The sequence below is a fragment of the Lonchura striata genome, chromosome 7 (genome assembly GCF_050655825.1).
Source record: "Lonchura striata isolate lonStrDom1 chromosome 7, ASM5065582v1, whole genome shotgun sequence".
NCBI lineage: Eukaryota > Metazoa > Chordata > Aves > Passeriformes > Estrildidae > Lonchura > Lonchura striata.
Window position 1 is genome coordinate 15,056,461 of NC_140709.1, and position 18,326 is coordinate 15,074,786.

Genomic DNA, 18,326 nt, shown 5'->3' on the forward strand with positions numbered 1-18,326 from the left:
CAGCACCCACGTGTCTGTGCAGCTCCTGCAACCATTAGGAGTCGCAACCAGGTTCAGAGAGTGTCAGAAACAGAGGTTTTGAACTTCTCTCTGCTAGTCCTCACTTTACTGCCTTCCACAGTGAGTCCCTCAGGACCATTTTCCAGCTCAGGTACCAGATCATAGTCAGCGCACAGCCAGCAACACCACAAAGCCCTGATGGCTCTTTCCCTCACTTCAAGAAATGCTGCTGAGTGTTTGCACCAGCAGCCTTCACTGCCTGTGGACCCTTGTTGGCAAACAGCCCATTCACCATCTTTCATGAGTGGCAACATAACCAACACGAAGAATTAATTTTGCTCATTTAAAGAGGAGGTTGGCAGTTAGTACCAGGAACAGCTGTGCTTCTTTCAAGATTTAATCAAGGTCTACAAACCAGCCAGAGGAAGAGGCAACAGGCTTCACATAACAAGATGACTATTCTGACTCTGACATTTTCCTTCTGTATTCCCAAGGAACAGCCACTCCCAGGGAAAGCAGACAGCACAGTTATGCAGTGTTAGAAGTATAATTTGAAACTGTAAAATAGAAGGGCCTCCCTTTTGGTGCAGGTCTCTGGGTCATCTTTCCTTTTGATGAAAAAGCCACCACAGACACATGTGTCCTTTGAGAGTTAAAAACATCAAACCTGTCTCACTGAGGACAAAAATTCTAATTTAATTTGTGTTCCAAAATGTCACTAATAGTAAGATGACTCTGTCCTGTCATATGAAGTTTCCAAGAACAGCATGAAAAGTTTGCTTGTGTGCATTTAGAGTGGCCATGGGTGTGAAGTGTCACACACATAAGCAAGCATCTATGTATGTATATATATGTACACACACATACACACACACACACACACATATATATATATATACATACATTGCAACTGTGATGGACTGAAAAATCAAGCCCTCAATATTTATAACTTTGGCTCCTATCCCAAGCAAAGCAGTCCTAGTGCAGAAGCTCTATTTGTGGCAATGGGATCTACAGACTCCATTTTAGTTCTAATCCTAGGCAAGCTGGCAGACATAAGGTTTTATGGGAAGTAGAACAACTAATCCATGCTGAAGTGCACCGCAGAAAGTTTCCTAAGTATAGCGTCCCCTCAGAAATATGAGGGCTCAAATTAACCCCCTAAATCCTCTTTATCAAAGTCAGCCAAGCCTGGGGATGGTAAATTGATTATGTGGCCAACTCCAGCAGATGAAGTACTTATGGGAGAGGGCTTTGAGGAAAGTGTAGAAAAAGGACTGAATTTTCAAAACTACTGACATGGAAATCTCCTTGAGCTTGAAGTCTGAGCACAGTTCTGCTGAATCCAGAGCATTCACACCAGAATTTGGGGAGGCTCGCCTCTTGCTTGGACACCCTGATTGACTTGTGAAGAACAGCAACAGAAGTCCCTGGATAAAGCGGAACCTTGGAAATGTGGATAATTGTGTGGGTAATTATGACCCTGCAGTGTTATTTGTTGCCCCGGTATTATTGCCCAGTGCGGGGTATATCTTTGTCCCCTAATATTCCCATCCAAATCCATGGCTGTGATCAGCTCTGCTCTGGTTTCTGGGCTGTACTAAATAATCAAAGAGAGGTTTCATTCCACTTTGTGAGTACTGGCTTCAGGCCAACAGTAAAGTGGAGGTCTGGTTACAAACTTTTTTAAACACAGAAATGTGGCCAGGTCCAGGCTTTCTGTTTGGACACATCGCTCCAAGTCAAGGAGAAATTTCCAGTTGTCTGGATGCTGAGTCAGCAGAAACATTAGGAATTAGCACAGGGGTTTTTTGTTGTTTGGTGGTTTTTTTTGTGTGTGTGTGGTTTTTTTTGTTGTTTTTGTTTTTTGGGGGTTTTTTTTGTTTGTTTTGTTTTGCTTCCCCTTCAAACCTTGAAATGGGCTCAGATTTTTTCATCTTTGGCCAGTGGTTCTCATGTCTTCTCAGATGAGATGTCCAGCAGGAGATTGCCAAGTGCCCTGGGAGTTTTCTGTGACCCTGACCATTGGCCCAGAAAGGAGGGAGCTGAGGAGGGAGATGACACCTATCATGCTCATTTCATGTGAGGTCCAGGAGGGACTGACAACCAAAGGTCTTTCTTACCAAAGTGCAACTCACTAAGGAGCAAAGAAGGGAGAGGAATGCAATGAAAACATCTGATATAGAAGAGCTTTTGGTTAATAGTTCTTTGCTGAACAACAGTTGTTTGTAGGAATTATTTTTATATTTTTAATGAGCAATTATGGAGCATTAATGTTATCTAGAGGAAAGCTTTTTGATAATGAAGAAACACAGATTTTGCCACACAAATTCAACCTCATGAATTCCAAAAGCAGGAACAAGTTCACCAACTTCTCCCTTCCTAGTGCCCGTGGAGTGAATGAGAAAGACTATAGAGCTGGGAGTTGAAAAATAATTTTTTCAGTACTGATGGCTGTCACAGAGACTTCTGCTTCTACAGCACTGATCTAAATCTGAAGGTCTGACCCAGACAATACCCATGGACTGAAAAATACCCCCACTTATCTTCAGATTTAAGATTTCGGTGGAGACTCTGAGTAGTCCCAAATTCACACAAGAAAGATTGGTGCCACTTGAAAATTAGAGAAAAGATACTTCAAACAAATTAAGGGTGTGATTTGGGGCTACAAATTAAAAAAAAAATGTATACCATATCAAAAAGTCTCCTTGAAACCATTAACAAGGATCACAAACAAAATCTCTCATCTCCTTGACCCTAAGAGCTAAGGACCTAAATAACTAGAAAGACTGGTTGTAATATCCTCTAAGCTCAGATCACTAGATTAAAAAAAAAAAAAGACAAAAACATGGGTCACTTTTAGATTATTTTTGCCCTTCTTTTTCCTTTCTCTTTTTGTGTGTAGGACTTTTTAACCATCATGTGAACAGAGTAGCTAGGACAAAAAGCAGTGAAGAATTTCCCAGGTCTCTGTTGGAGTAGAAGTTCTGTGAACTACAGCCTGAACAGTTTTCATGCACCCTCAGAAACCTATGAATGTTTTCAAAGAATATTTACTAGCAACCTTTTCACTAACATTTGCCAAACTCATTTGAAAAGGGAAGCAAAGTTTCTGTCAGAGGAGCAATTCCTAGCAAGGGAGCAGCAACCTCCTTTGAGCTGCCTTGGGGGGAGAGGGTGGGGTGGGGGCAGAGAGGAGTAGGGAAATAAAAAAGAAAGAAAAAAAAAAAGAAAGAAAAAAAAAAAAAAGGAAGAGGAGGCAGAAAGGGAAAGAGGGGAAAAGCATCTGTAAACCATAGTCTGAAACTTTGGCTTTGGAGCTCAAGATAATAAGACCACGGACTGACAAATTCCAAGAGTTTTTTTTCTATTTATATTAGCTTATATTTATTTATTCAATATGTGAGGATGTGATTCCTTGCATTAATCATTACCTTGGTAGAGCTTTTCCTGATTCTTTTCCAAGAATTAAAAAAAAAAAAGGAAAATAAAAAAATAGACACACAAAAATTTAGTGTAGGTTGTAGTCTTTCACGGAATAAGCCCCCCTTGTAAGAAAGGGCAGGACAAGTTGTTGGGACAGCCCTGTAGTCTCGGGTTTTATTTATATCATTGTTGCTGGGAGATTCACAAAAAGGCGTGCAGATGCTCTCCTCATGGAAACAAACAGGCCAAGTTTGTGTCGGATTTCAGAGAAGGTCTGGATAAACCTCTCTGAGCTATGTCACCCTTGAACTCAGTCCTGCATGTGGAATACCCCAAATTTCCACTTTGGTTTCTGTTCAAGGATAGGGTGTTTGAGAGCCCAGCCTTCCAGCCTGCCCTGCAACAGCCCTGCCCTGACTCCCCTGCCCTCCCAGTCTATGGCAGATTCTCTGGAGATGCCCACTGGTGCCTTACCAGCGTCCTAAGCTGTGGTGTAAAGCAGAGCACGTTCCAATGTAAGTGGGCACTGATCTCTCGTTCAGACCCCAAAGTGCCATTCCAGTATGGAAGGGTAACTGAGATGTGTCATTGGAATCAATCCCATTTTCCTAAAGAATGTGCAATTTCTGTGTTTAGAGCTGGAATTAATAAGAGCGCCCACTCAGTGCAAGCATGAGCAATTGTTTCCATTGGTTACCAGCAGCAGAGGAGGAGGACAGCAGCTGGAGAGATGCCCTCCAAAAGGCTATTAATGAAAAGGAAAGGTGAGAGTGAGGGTCCTGTACTGAGATCCATTTTCATACTGGCTGAGTTATAGCAGAGCTTTCAAAGAAAAGGAGGCTCTGCTTTGCACCAGGAAAATGTCTCAGGCCAGGAGTAGAATCAGGCTTGGATCAAATAGACAAGAGTATTCTGTGAGCTACCAACTTAAGGGTAGAGAGGATTCACTTGAGCTAGAGAAGATTCCTCTCTAGAACAACACAAATGGCAACTACAAGGAGAAAGAAAGGGAGAGCTGTAGGTTTCTTGAACAGAGAAGCCTTTTGAAATGCTTACAGCACTGTATAGGACTGTTAAAAGTTGCACCCCCCGTCTTCCCAGGCACAGAACCATCTTTCTCTCCTCCATTCCTATAGATTTTATGTCTTCAAACAAACAACTTCTTCTACACCATAAACATTAATCAGCTGCCAGGATTGTAGGAAGGGAAGATAATGTTTTCTGTGCTTCTTTTGTGCTGACAGGTGAAGATGGCTTAACTGATGATTTCTGGTATGCTTTTGGAGCAGGTGAAACTTTAGCACTATCTAAGCAATGAAGTCTTCTCCTCCTAGCAGAGACATGTATCCTGGCCAGCATTGCTCAGTTTAACCCATCAGCTTAAAATTCATCCTGCACTTTGAAGTGAGTCATCCAAGTGGGGAACAGAAATCTCCAAGGTACGCAGGCTTCTCCCTGCCCATGTACAACAGCTCACCACAACAGTCCTACAGACACAGGGCCAATCCATGGCTGCGTGACTCAAACAATCAGGTTTCCATCTCCTGCCTTGGGAGACTAGTCCACTTTTAGGAAAGTTTTCCTCAAGCTAATTTTTCCTTTGCTATGCCTTAACCCAACTGCTCTTAATTCTCTGTGTCTTGCGTTAGCCCCCCTCCACCCTGGACCTCCCTGAATGACTGATCTTTCTTCTTGGATGATCTTCAGATATTTGCACATCATTATTTTTCTCTCCTGCTAAGAGGTCTTGTAGCCCATAGTAATGCTTTTGTGTCATAGTGTTTTGGGTCTTCTGTTTATCTGAAGCAATTTTCTTGTTTTCTTTTTAAGAAAAAAAATGTCAGAAAATATAATGGAAATCAAAATCAACTGGAGTCACTCACGAGTCAGGATGCCATCTGCCAAAATGTCTTCCAGGGTGCTTTTATTTATGGCTGACTTTCAAAACTGCAAATGAAGCAGCATAATGGAAATATTGGCACCACCTTATCTTTTTTCTACACTAATGTAGAGACAAGTGAACGCACCAGGAATTCATGGGTGTGATACTTTGACCCTGTGGGAGCTCAGCTGGGAATAAGCAAACACCCTTTTGTTGTAACTTTCTTTCCTAGAACTTCCTCTGGTTCATTAGTAATCATCATCACCATTATTTTATATGTCTAGAATGCCAGGCATCCCAAAGGATACTTATGTCCTTAACACAGTATCCATTTGCTTTTATACTAGGAGCAGCAAGTGTTATGGCAGAAGAGTCCCACATCTCATTTAGCAAATATCAGCTCCTTGAACAGGAAGATGCATTAACAAGAAGATGCAAAAATTGTGACAGGGCCAGTGAGGGAATGCCCAGGGAAAAGGTTAAACACCTATGGTTAGACAAGGGAATCACCTTCTAATGTTAACTTCTCTTCAGTCCTTGCCAGCAAGTTTGGATACCTAGTATCTTGGATACCTCTGATATATTGGACTTCATATGTCCCTTGTAGACTTCTAAAATTAGGGTAGGAAAAAACACCGAAATATGAGAGCTGTATTTTAACTGTCTTCTGTAAAATGGACAATTAACAGCAATGAGTACTAAGAGGAGAAATATCCTACAAATATTCTGAAATGCTCATATACTTTCGACACCAAGGCCACAGAAGTAGCTGCATAAGATGGACTGAATTGTAGTTAATTTCCTCTTTTTTTTTTTTTTTTTCTGTCGGTCTTGTGTTTAAATCCTTTATACCCAAAAGATTAAATTCCTGTATGAAATACTCCAGTCCTTCCTATGGGGTGGCTCATGGTGGTTATTTTGCCACTGACACTGAGGGTCCACAGAATCTCTGAAGCCTGGTGTCTCTGCAGCAACTGCAGGTTCATGATTTCCAGATGTGGTTCCATGGATTTCTCCTAAGAGGAGCATGAATCGTGACTGCAATAGAATAGTTCACCTCTTGCAAGCTTCTCTTGGACATTTCTAACAATCAGAGCCCTGGATGGAAAACCCATAAAATAACCCACAAACTGAAAGGGACGTCACTACCGTAGGAGAGGTGGGGAGGTGGCCGTGAGATGGAAATTGGTCAGGATCTGACAGCTTGGAATTTTCAGGAAGAAATTTTATCTCCATTTATCCCCATCAGCTGCAATGGCCATACCCATAGCATGACACTCTAGGCCCCAACTGCTTAGACATTATTGCTCACTGACTTTTTTTTCCCTGCAACATATTGCATTCTTTCTAAACATCTGTTTGCACAGAGAGATGTGTTGAAAAGGCTGTGGTTATTCATTTAATCACATTTTGACATGGCATCACTGAGTGATTATATTAGCAAAGCTGATGAGTTTTCTTTACAAAGGGAAGCCCCATGGAACAACATGAAACAGGCATTGTTGTAATTTTGCTGGAACGAAAGAGGGGAAAAACTCAAACCCAAAAAAAGCCCTTGCTCACGGCATGCCTCCACCCAGCAACGAAAGGCAAGCCAGAGATCTCTGAACAAGTCCTAATTAAGGCAGTAAGTTCACAGAGCAACAGGCAATACCAGGGGGACAGACTGCCCAGTCTCAAAGTAGCTGGATTGGCTGGATTCATGTGCCTGATGGTGTAAAACTCCATTGTTCCTTGGAACAGAAGTGGCCAGGATACAGCACTGCATGATTGCAGCTGGACTTCTGCGCTCACATCAGACTGGGGAGAAGTTGAGAGTTATGTCGTGATCTGGACTTCAAGAAACCTGTGCTCTGCTCCAGATCTGGAGCAACCGATTTACTATTTGTGAAAAAAAAAAAAAAAACCACAACCCAGCTGTGTACAGTTCCAGTGTGTATTCAGTACTTCAGTCTCCTCTCCCTTATAGAGGCAAGGAGGGTGATTTGAGGCAAACCCCTGAAGGTCCTGTACTTCGCGGAACTTCCAGCTAAAAGAAATGTGAATGACTGCCATTAACAGCTCGTTTGATTGCATAATTGGCTATTCTTTGGGGTCTCCAGCCTTTCTGTGGACTCCAAGCCTGATTTCAGAGCATTTTCCTACCATTACAGAGAGGGTCCAGAAGAAATCCTTAAGCTAACCCCCCTCTTTCTCTTCCTCTTTTCTTTTAGGTTGGAATGTAGAACAGATTTAGAAGAGCTTTGTTTCTGTTGCTTTCACTGTGAATTTATTGCTTATGAAAGGAACTAGGCTGATAGCTCCAACAGCTTCATTTCATTCTCAGAAGAGCAACTACAGAGGAAGACATTGGCGGATCCCCCAGGGCCAGGCTCCAGCACTCGTGCAGAGAATCAGCAGATGCCCATCTTCACCACAAACTCAATTCTCCTTCTGAGCTGGCAAGCTGGAATGGGACAGCCACGTCAATGCTACGTGCCATGGCACAGACAGGATCCTCTCTCCTGCCGCTGTCGCCAGGAGGGTTGAGGCAGGGGGCAGGGGGCAGTGTTTTATATGTGCTGAAATCTACTTTAAATCCAGTTCCTGGAGGGCAGATGGCCCTCCAGGGCCAAAATCTGAGACTCCATGAAGTTAAGACTATCTTGAAAGCATGTCCCCAATTCAACCATAAATCCCCAAATTTTTATGTTTTCTTCTGAAGAAGAGATAAATATGCTCTCTGAGAGAATTTCAGGCTAAAATCTATGCCTTGTTTAGTACTGCACTAGAAGCCACACTAGATAATCTGTTTTTCAGAGTTCACTGGTTCCTCCCCACAACATCCCACTGACAATCCCAATAGAGATTAATGGTACAGACTGATGTCCTCCCTGACAGCAGCTGTGTTGATGGGAGAAATCACTTCCCCTTGTAGTTGTCACACCTCTCTTGCTAAAAGTTTCTCCCATTACATGTTCCCTTACTCATTTCAGCCACAAGGAGCTGGATTAGAAAACTAATTAAATAACAAGGTCTTCACAATAATTTTGTTTTAACCAAATTGCAAAGAAGTTAGAGACCTTTTACTCAAGCAGCTTAACTGCTGGGGGTTTCAAAATCAAGAACATATGTCCACAGCCTAGACACCTTTTCTCTTCCAAGGGGCTCATGCTTAAATAGTGCAATGGATACAGATCCCTGGGAAATGTTCTGCTGCTAATTGCTTTGTTTCTTCCTCTTCACTTCACTGGACTGCTAATCCCAGTCCTTTTCCCATTTTGAGGTTGAATGGAATCATTCCCATGAAGATGGGAATGCTAACTTGATGTCCTTTAGAAGGTGGTTTCATAGTAATCCTGGATTTCTATTTATTTATTAGATTTCCAGCAGTGGAAGAGCTTTCAGGAAAATGATATCTAAGATCACAAACTTGCAGCAGTATATCTGTGAAGTTGTTTTCTTTCTGGTGGAGTATCCTGTGTGTGGAAGACACACTGAGCAGGAGGGATCCTGTGTGCCCACAAGGGTGCCCCAGGCAGCCTCATGCTTCATGCAGCTGTGACAGCAGGGCAGCATCTGTGAGCCAGGGGACAATGCTCATGGCAAAAAAACCCACCTGTCTACCTGACACAATGGTATTTCCTGTTCCTTTAGTCTGTGGGTCGAGCAGAAGTGTGAGCATGAAGTCCCCCACAGGGAGAGAAGCCATGTAAGTGAGCCAACATGCTGGCTCATGGGATCTATTAAAAACCATTTATTTCCTTCTTTCCTTAGCATCCCAATCCTTCCTCTGTCACATGCCTTGACAAAATGCTGTTTAATGTGTCAAACTGGAGCAATTATTCTGCACATATATTCATCTTCAAGGACAGTTTGAGTCACTTGAGGTTTTCTCAAGGCTTTGAGGTAGCAACTGATATCTCACAGAAGAGCTCCAGCTTGCAAACACAGCACTGGGCAAGTCAATATACTAGAATCTGTTGGATGCATGTCAGGAGCTCACTTCTTTGTGAGGCTTGGCTACAGCTCCCAAGCTCTCTCCCAGGGAATTCATCAGGTTCTCTCTCCTGCAAGTTTATATTTTGCTTTGGCCTGAGCATCCATACTGATATCATACTTGTAAATCAACCCCCTGTAGGTGAATGGAGGAATCAGTAGGAAGCTAATTGCATCATATAACTCCTCATCCTCCTCAGCTGTAAATCAGCTTTCTGCTTTTGTGACCCAGAGTTCAGTTGTCTCCAGGTTTATTTTCATTTTAATTTTTGTGATAATTATATTTGGATTCCAGGTTTAAAAAAAAAACAAAAATTGTACTGCTGAAGCTGGAAATCAGGAGTTGTATTGTTGTTATCTGAGTCCAGCCAGAGGGTAAATTATACCAACTTTGCTCTAGGCTCAAAGGGCCAGAAAACAAACAGGGAGAGAAAATACAAGATACCTCCCAACTTGCAGTTTTCCTAACTTGTCTGTTTAATTTTTTGGGGGTGTTCTCCCTGTGCTCTGGCACTTTACAAGGTTTATTTAAATCAGCATATGTTTCCCCACATCTGTGTATCTTACCATACACGTGCCAGCAGAGCATATGTTCACATCATTACTCTGTTGTTTCTTTACGTGTGTGTGAATGCAAGGCTGGATGTGTAGGACACAGAAAAGAAACAGGGGAGTATGACCAAGCTGCTCTTCTCTGGTATACCATGGAAGCAGTTAAAGGTGCTAGATAAAGTTTGGTCCAGCTGTGACATTTTCTATATGCACAAGATACAGGTTAACTCCAAATGACCTCCCTGCAAAAGTCCCTGATCACCTTTCTTTTAGCTGGTCAGTTTTAGATATACAGGTGATCTTCTATTGTGTTAGAAGATGCACAAGTCATAAAAAAGGGCACAAGAATTACCAGCCAGGCTAAAAAAGGAGAGGGAAGAAATAATGTTAGAGGAGCTCTGAAATCATCAGAAAGTTGATTGGCTGAACAAAATCTCCTAGCCACATGTTCTACGTTTTTATTACACAGCTTTCTTTCTGAGCATACAAAAAATGGACATGCCTTTCCAAATGCACATGGGGTCAGATAAAGGCAAGACATCCTCCTCCAGACCTTGTTGTGTGACCTGGACCATGTTGGGCCCCTGGTTGCTACCAACCAAAAGGATGATGTGAGCAGTCCCTAACCTGCCCCGGTGCCGAGTCAGCCAGCACTGCTCAAGCAGCTGATCCAGGTGGTATGAGCTAATCTAGATGACTTTTGCTTGCAGCAGAACTGACTGCCAGCAGAGCTCCAGGAGAGGTAATCTTTGGCTGGAGGGCTGTGCCAAGCATCTGCAAGCTGTAATGGCTTCAACCAGCACAGCCACTTGCTGGCTGAACATCTGCTCATAGCTATTTATAAAGGGCAATACATACATACATACATACATACATACATACATACATACATACATACATCAGCACAGTCATGTGCCTGGCTGCACATGACACCAGGCTCCACCTGCTCTCTGGAACTGGGCTTATCTTTCTCCTTCTTCTAGAGAATAAATCCCTAGCCTTCACAGTCAGCTTTTCTGTGGGAAAGCCACTGGTTCAGATCAAGGTGTGATGGTATAGAGTAGAGAGGGGAGCAAGGAGAGCCTTGTACTGTGGCATTTCTCGCCCTGTTCTCTCTCTCCTCATGTGGTTCACGTGTACTCACATGGTCTTTTGTTAGGCTGCGGGCCAGGGGCAAGGAGAGTCTCAGATGGATCTGATCACTGGAGCAGGATTCTGTGGGAAGCTTTGTGTTCAGTTGCAGGATGCTCCTCTTAGGTAATTGCTCAAGCTCCAGCCAAGTCCCTATCTGCAGGGAGCTGCACTTCCATTCCATAACACCTTGGCATTATCCTGCTCTCATGAGTCAAACTGTTGAGCAAGTCAGGACTGAAGAAACATGGAACGAATTATCTTTATAGATCAGCTTGTTCAATAGCTCCAGCTTCCCTGACTTTTCCTTGTGGGATGTTTTCCTTTCAAAGTGATGAAGATTATTAGGCCTGTGGGCAAGTCATGATGGCTCTCTTTAGAAAGGGCTGGGAGTGATAGATGACTTTTCTCTGTCTTCCTCCACCTTCAAATTAATAACGGTACACCATAATTTGTCTCCCTGGATCCTTTTCCCAGTCTTAGCTAGATCTCAAGAAAATGTATTTGCACTAGGCAAAAAGGCAAGTTCTTTCTGGGAAGAGGGAATCTAAAGAAAAATGATAATAAAATATTATCTGTTACTATTCCAGACAGAATAACTGACTACAGCTGAGGTCCAAACTCTTCAGGAAGGAGTTAATCAGAACAGTGTCTTGGAACCTTGGGATGTTTTAGAAGAAAAAGACTGCTCATGCAAGAAAGAGACTGGACAGGAGCTGATTGTTGGATGATAGCAACACATGGATCACATAGCGTTAACCTTGCATCACTCTTTCCATTATAAATCCTGAGCCTGTCTAGCTCAAAGATGAGCAATATTTATTTTCAAATATTGTGCAAAATACTTTGAGTCTTTTTGGAATCCCAGGGTGATGGGGAGGGGGAAGGCAAAGCATTCTGGATGCTTTCCTCTTTGCAGAGTGTCCAAACTGTTTTGTTGCTGAAGTTCCAGACCAAAATGGGCTTAATTTTAAGCAAATATTTATTCTTTCTTCAGTCGGGAGGGGTGAGGCAGAAATAAAAGCATCAGTGTTTGACCTCTAGCAAGCAAGTTCAGGCAGTGCAAAAACTGCATGTGGTAGATGAACCAGACTCCAGAATGAAGCAGAGAGAGAAAGTTAGGGGAGTACTCTGTAGTGGCCTGGAGTTCAAACTAACAGAAGTATTATTTTGTAAGAGCTTTTAAAGGACGTCTTCAGATGGGAACTGGTCTTTGTAAGGGTCCAGGAAATGACAGCTACTCTTCCAAACCCACCATCTAATTCTAATGTTATTGAACTGGACAGTTTAAATGAGTCTCAGTTTGTCCAGCAGGACAAGGAGTCAGTGCAAGTCTAAAGCTGACAGGCTGATGAAGAGCATGAAGGAAAGGAATTCCTCACTCCTTCTATTTTCTTTTGCAAGAACAATCATTAAGAGCAAACAATTACCCAGCAGCACTCAAGGAAGGTGGTTACTTGTAAAGTATTTGTAATATAAGTATTAAAGCTATAATTACTTCTGAAGATTCAGGCTTCTTTAGACTCTCCAGTGAGGACACCCACCTTCTAAGGAAGTGGCTGCTGATGTTAACTCAGACTTGGAACTGTGTTATTCATGTTACTATCCTGCTTTTTAAAGTTCCCCACAGCCTTCTGATTTGAATATGGCATTTTATGTTCCTGTTTGCTGTGGAAGACCAGGAGAAAAGCTGGTCCTACACACCACAGAATAGAATTTCTCTTATAGCTGTTATTATTTCCGGAAGATTTCCCATAGTTGGTGGTGTTTGCATGTAAAAAGATCAAACCACAAGCTTATTTGAAATCTGTGGGGTGATCCTCATGTTCCTCTGAGTAATTGCTGTTTCTGATGACCAGTTTGAGTAGGAGCAGCAGGCAATATTTTTCCTTACTCTTATTCAATCCCTCTGCTACCTGGTGCTGTACAGCTGTTGATTACTACTACAGCTGGGTCCCCAGCCTCTGGAACTCATTTTTTGTCTGTGTACCTCAAGTTTTGTACTAACACCTGGCTGCAGTGAGTAGCCAGCTGATTTTTACTCAGACAACAGCTGAGCAGCTACAGCTCACACAAATGTAACAGAAAGCTGGTCAGTGCCTCCATTTCTTCAGCCTGAGAAATGACCACTAGAGTAATGCACAATTTCTTTTCAATTCACAAGACTTCTCTTTGGAGTCAAGGTGGTATTATGGCCATTTTCCAAGGAGCCACAAAGAATTGAAGACACTGCCCAGGTCTATATCCATTACCCAGGAAAAATGTGAATATCTGAAGGCATTAGAGTCTGGTTCAAGGTCATTAGGCCTACTCTGCGAGCCTGCACTAGCTCTTCTTACTATATGAGGCAACTTTAAGCAAAATTCTTCACTGTCATTACACCCTGGACATACACAAACAATTCTGCTGTCTGACTCCATTCGGCTTTGGAAACTTTCTACACTAGAACAGATTTGGATCACACCTACAAAGCCTTCCACTGGAGTTTGATTCAAATCCATAGGTTCAGATTTCAGTCTCAGCTGAGATATTACACCTCAGGCAGTGTCTTACACGTGGACAGCAGCAGATCCAGCAGCTGGCCTGTGCTAATCATCAGAATCTACTGACACAAACCTCAGTATAACTCCCTTTGCTGATGTGAGCTATCTGTTTATAATGCAGTGGGGATAAAAAACAAAAGCATTGTCTTTTGGGGAACTTCTTGATGGTAGTTCCTGCTCTTGACTGCATGATTCATGTGATCTCAGAAAGAAATGTAAATTAAATATATCAAAAGATACATTTGTAAATAGTAATATATTTTAGAGACTGTATTTATAGAGAAAGCATCCATTCCATTAAGAGGAAAATGCCCTCATTCATTTCTGCCCTCTTTTCCACAAAAGTAAACTGTTTACTGTTTGCTTTCATTTACTGAATTGCTTTCATTTATAACAAGGATCTTTGACATCCCAAGCCCCTTATATGTCTCTTCCTCTTTTTCCTTAGAAACACAAATACCCTTTTCTGTACCAAAAGCCATTATACAACACTAAAGGCACATAGTAGAGCTAGAATTTTTTTACCCAAGCTTTCTGTGGCACTGCATGTCCTTGTTGCAGTTCGTACTACAGGACTGCTGAATAGTAGACCACGTATTTCTTTGGTGGGAAGTGTGAGCTGGAATGTTACAGTAGGCAGCTGACATGGGACAGATCTGCAGAAACAATAAAGCCACTGCAGTTCCACTCAGTGCTGCAGCCTGGGTTTAACCTCTGCGCTCCCTGTAGGCTTTCATTTTGTTGCTATCAGTTAGCATGATTCATTTGGGTTTTCAATTTGGATTCAGCAGACCAAGTTTAATCAAACAGCTTTTTCCTCCTTGATTAGAGAAGCAATGTGTATATGACACTATGCAGGAGATCTGTATGACCAGAGTTAAAAAAAGCCTCTGAATCTGGGGTATTTATCATGTCAAAGGGAAGATGAATTACTCTAATTTATATCTTAGAAATTGCTGCCTATCTTTATGAGGCAGAGAGGTGGTAGCAGCACACAAGTGCATCCTGATACCATTTTCTCCTCACATACAGAGTTAAAAAGTATTTTTTGGAGAGGATGATGTTTTAATTTTTAGGGGAAAGAATATTTTGGAAGAATGTAGACTTGGTTCTTTCTCTTTAAGATACCAGTATCAGAATTCCAGTCCCTTACTGAACAATTTCTCATAATGCCACTGGGAAAGAACAATGTCGTTAGTGGCAAGTTTCCCCTTTACAATTCCTTCTCCTTCCCTAGACCATCTTCTCTTCCAAGCTGAGAAGTCAGCAGCAAAATCTTTGGGGACATAGAGTGCAACACTCATGAGTCCAGCTTCTTATTTCTCGCCACTGCAGGAGCTGGGACAACAGGCTGCAACATCCAGCAATTAAAGAAAAATATATGAGGGATCAGTCTTAAAATGGTCACATACTCTGTGTTACACAGACTACTGCCAGGATCTGCAAATATTTGTGTGATCAGGCTCCACAGGGTTTAGAGCAGTAAGGACTGAGTTGCTTTCCCACAACCCCCCTTCTCCCTCCCTCTCTATTACTCCTCCACCCCTGCTGTTTCCCAGTCCTCCCAGGTTTCAGGACAAGATACAAAAAAATTTATTATTCAGTCAAAACTCTTGGGTGACCTTGGAGGCATAAATGTCTGGCCAAATGACATCCTAGCGTTTGCTCAAGCACACCCTTCCCTATTTCACATCTCCTGTAGATCCTGTGGGTTGCAGTTATGTAGTTATGTTTTTTATATTATTATCTTTTCTCACCCCCTCCACCCTAGAGCAATTAAGTTATTTTTTTCCCTTTCAAGGCTTGTGTCAATGAACAATCAAAGAGTGAGACATGAACCTGCATAGAGGAACCTCTGGCAAAACCTCTGAATGCTGTGTGAGAAGAGAAATGTCAGGAGCAGTTAGCAAAAAATGAATAGCCTTGATCCAACTCTGTGACTCTTCTCCTGCCAAGTTCTCCAGTGCTCACTGGATGATCCAGCACAGCTTTGACAAGGCTCTCTGTTAAAGATTTCTTCCTCCTGTTTACCTGCTCCCCAGCTTAATTGGGAAACTTTGAGTCCAATAGGAAATGGTCAGTAAGTCTCCAGGCACACTAGCAACAACAGGCTAGAGTCAAAACAAATCCAGGCCCACCACCACAACAAGGTAGTGGCCCTGATCCAGGAGAGACTGGGGAGGCAGGAGGAAAGTCACTGCTCTGAGCTTTCTCTGAGCTGCACTGTCTGTTGGATGTGGAGCTGTGCCTCTGTACAGCGCGGACAGCACCTGGCACTGGGAATGATGAAAGCAGACTCCCTTCCAGTGTGAGGTGACCACTTTCTTGTCTCTCTGCCTGAAGCTGTCATATCCATGGACAGTCTCAGCACTATTCTGTCCCATTGCAGGTAACCAAGCAGCTTTGCCAAGGCATGTCTTGCCTCATCTGTAATATCCCTTCTTTCATCTTCTCCCGTGACCTGAGTTTTGCCAGTTGTTCCCAGCTAACTGGACCCAATGCTATCAGTGTACATTCAGCTGCCATTTCCTTCCATGTCTGACAGCCCAGCTGCTGATTTACTAATGCCAGCTAAAAGATGAGGTTTTTGGGAAGAAAGGACATGTATGTACATACACATTTTAGGTGAACTGATTGTCCTGGGTCTTTTTCAGACAATACATGTCTTTTATTTCCTCCAAGAGACTCATGCTGGTCTTCCACTCCAAAAGGAGCACAGTGCTGATTTTAGTTGGGATGGAGCAACGGCAGACAAGCCAAAGTGTGGAAAGAAAGCTGCTGCTCAGTCTGTGACAACCTTCTGGTGCAGAAGAAGCAGACCAGGTCATAAAATTTCTCTCTGTCTTCCACCTCCACTTGAATACTCCTACTTCCCTTTGTCACTTTAAGCCACAGCTGCAGAGGGAGGCAGCAATGGCCAAGAGACAGTATTTTACCCAACACTTTATTCAAAGTTCTACTCCTATTTTAGAAAGCATTTAGGCACTCCAGGCTTACCTTGAGACCTGATTCAGTCTTCCAAGTTACCAAAGCTCCAGGGAATAAATTCAGTTTCTAAATTGGGTAGACAGATTGACTTTAATAGGTAGCAGAGACGCAGAACAGAGTTTAACCTCTCACTTACTGGAGATGAGGTTTGGGCTCAGCATTTGATTCTGAATATTGTCTCCTTCATCCTATGTCCTGCCTGGAAAGGCAGAGCACAGCTAGGAGAAGATCTGCAATAAAGCAAAAGACTTTTTATACATCACTCCTTTTTTTTTTTTTTTTTTTTTTTTGTACATTTCCATGTTTATTCATTTTCCTTCCCTTCTCCTCTGGGTTGCAAGAACCAGCCCTGTTTGGTATCTTTGGAACATGCCTAATGCACTCCAGATCCTACAGCCACCTTAAAACACACAGGGGGAGAATGTGTTTATGGGGGAGACTTTTCTAAGCTAGTCAGCAAAGGCAGGAGATCCAGTGATTGCAAAGTGAAGTCAGAAGGTAAGCTTGAAAATGATCTGCAAATCTGACTTTTAGCATGAAGATAATTAACCACTGCAAGAGATTCACTAAACACTTGGTGAAATCAAGGCAGGGAGTTGTCTTAAAATTTGCATGCTGGTTCAACCACAAAATTGCAAGTATAAAAGTGGGAATTACTGAGTGAGTTTTTCTAGCCTATGAGAAGGAAAAAAACAATTAGAGGATTTTTTTCCTGGCTATAGAATACCTAAATATTCCTAAGAAATAGAAATAAAATATCTTTAAATGTAATTTTGAAAAAAAGATTAAAGGAACAATTCTAGAATATCTCTGGCTTTCTAAAAGAATAGGGGACAGGGTATGAAAGGACATCTCAGAAAGATGGAAAGACAGAGGCTGAGGTGGGGAGAGTGAATTGGAGACTTTTCTTTCTTCTTCAACATCATATTAATTGTTCAGATAGACTCACATTTTCACTAATACCCATTTAAAAAAAATAAGGTGAGATTCTTTTGTACTCCTTTTAGGATGATGAGAAGGAAAGGAAAGAAAAAAAGGAAAGGAAAGGAAAGGAAAGGAAAGGAAAGGAAAGGAAAGGAAAGGAAAGGAAAGGAAAGGAAAGGAAAGGAAAGGAAAGGAAAGGAAAGGAAAGGAAAGGAAAGGAAAGGAAAGGAAAGGAAAGGAAAGGAAAGGAAAGGAAAGGAAAGGAAAGGAAAGGAAAGGAAAGGAAAGGAAAGGAAAGGAAAGGAAAGGAAAGGAAAGGAAAGGAAAGGAAAGGAAAGGAAAGTCATCAGAGCTTTGCTAATTTCTTTTACTGTTAAACTTTTATTTCACACAGATAGACAGCAAATTGCCTGGAAATTGAATAATCATCTAGTTATTCCCTTCAGCACTCAGAGTATGTTCGTTATGCCCTTTCCCAGGAGCCATGCTTTCTGGAGTTCTTTCTGAAGAGACCAAACTTAAGATCCATTCGTCTGTTCCAGCTCCTGCATGCCTACTCTAATTTTGTGGCTTTGTACTTGTGGATGCTAATGCAGCTTTCCAGGGCTCATGGCCTGTCAGGGTGCATGGAAGTCAGCATGGTCTGACCTAGGGAGAGGAATGACTTTGTGCTATTCAGTTCTGGGGTAGGGATCAGATCAGCTGCACAGTAAGAATGCAATTCCCCCCAGGTCCTGCAGCAGCAATGACCGGCTGTCTTTAGGAGTGACTGTTATTACTGCCTAGTTTCTTGCCAGATAATTTGGCTGCACCTCTAGATTTCTGTAGGGGATAAGCTGAGGGAGTTCACACTGCTGTACTGGGAGTATCAGCTAGATTGCACCAAGATTAGCTCCAAGGTC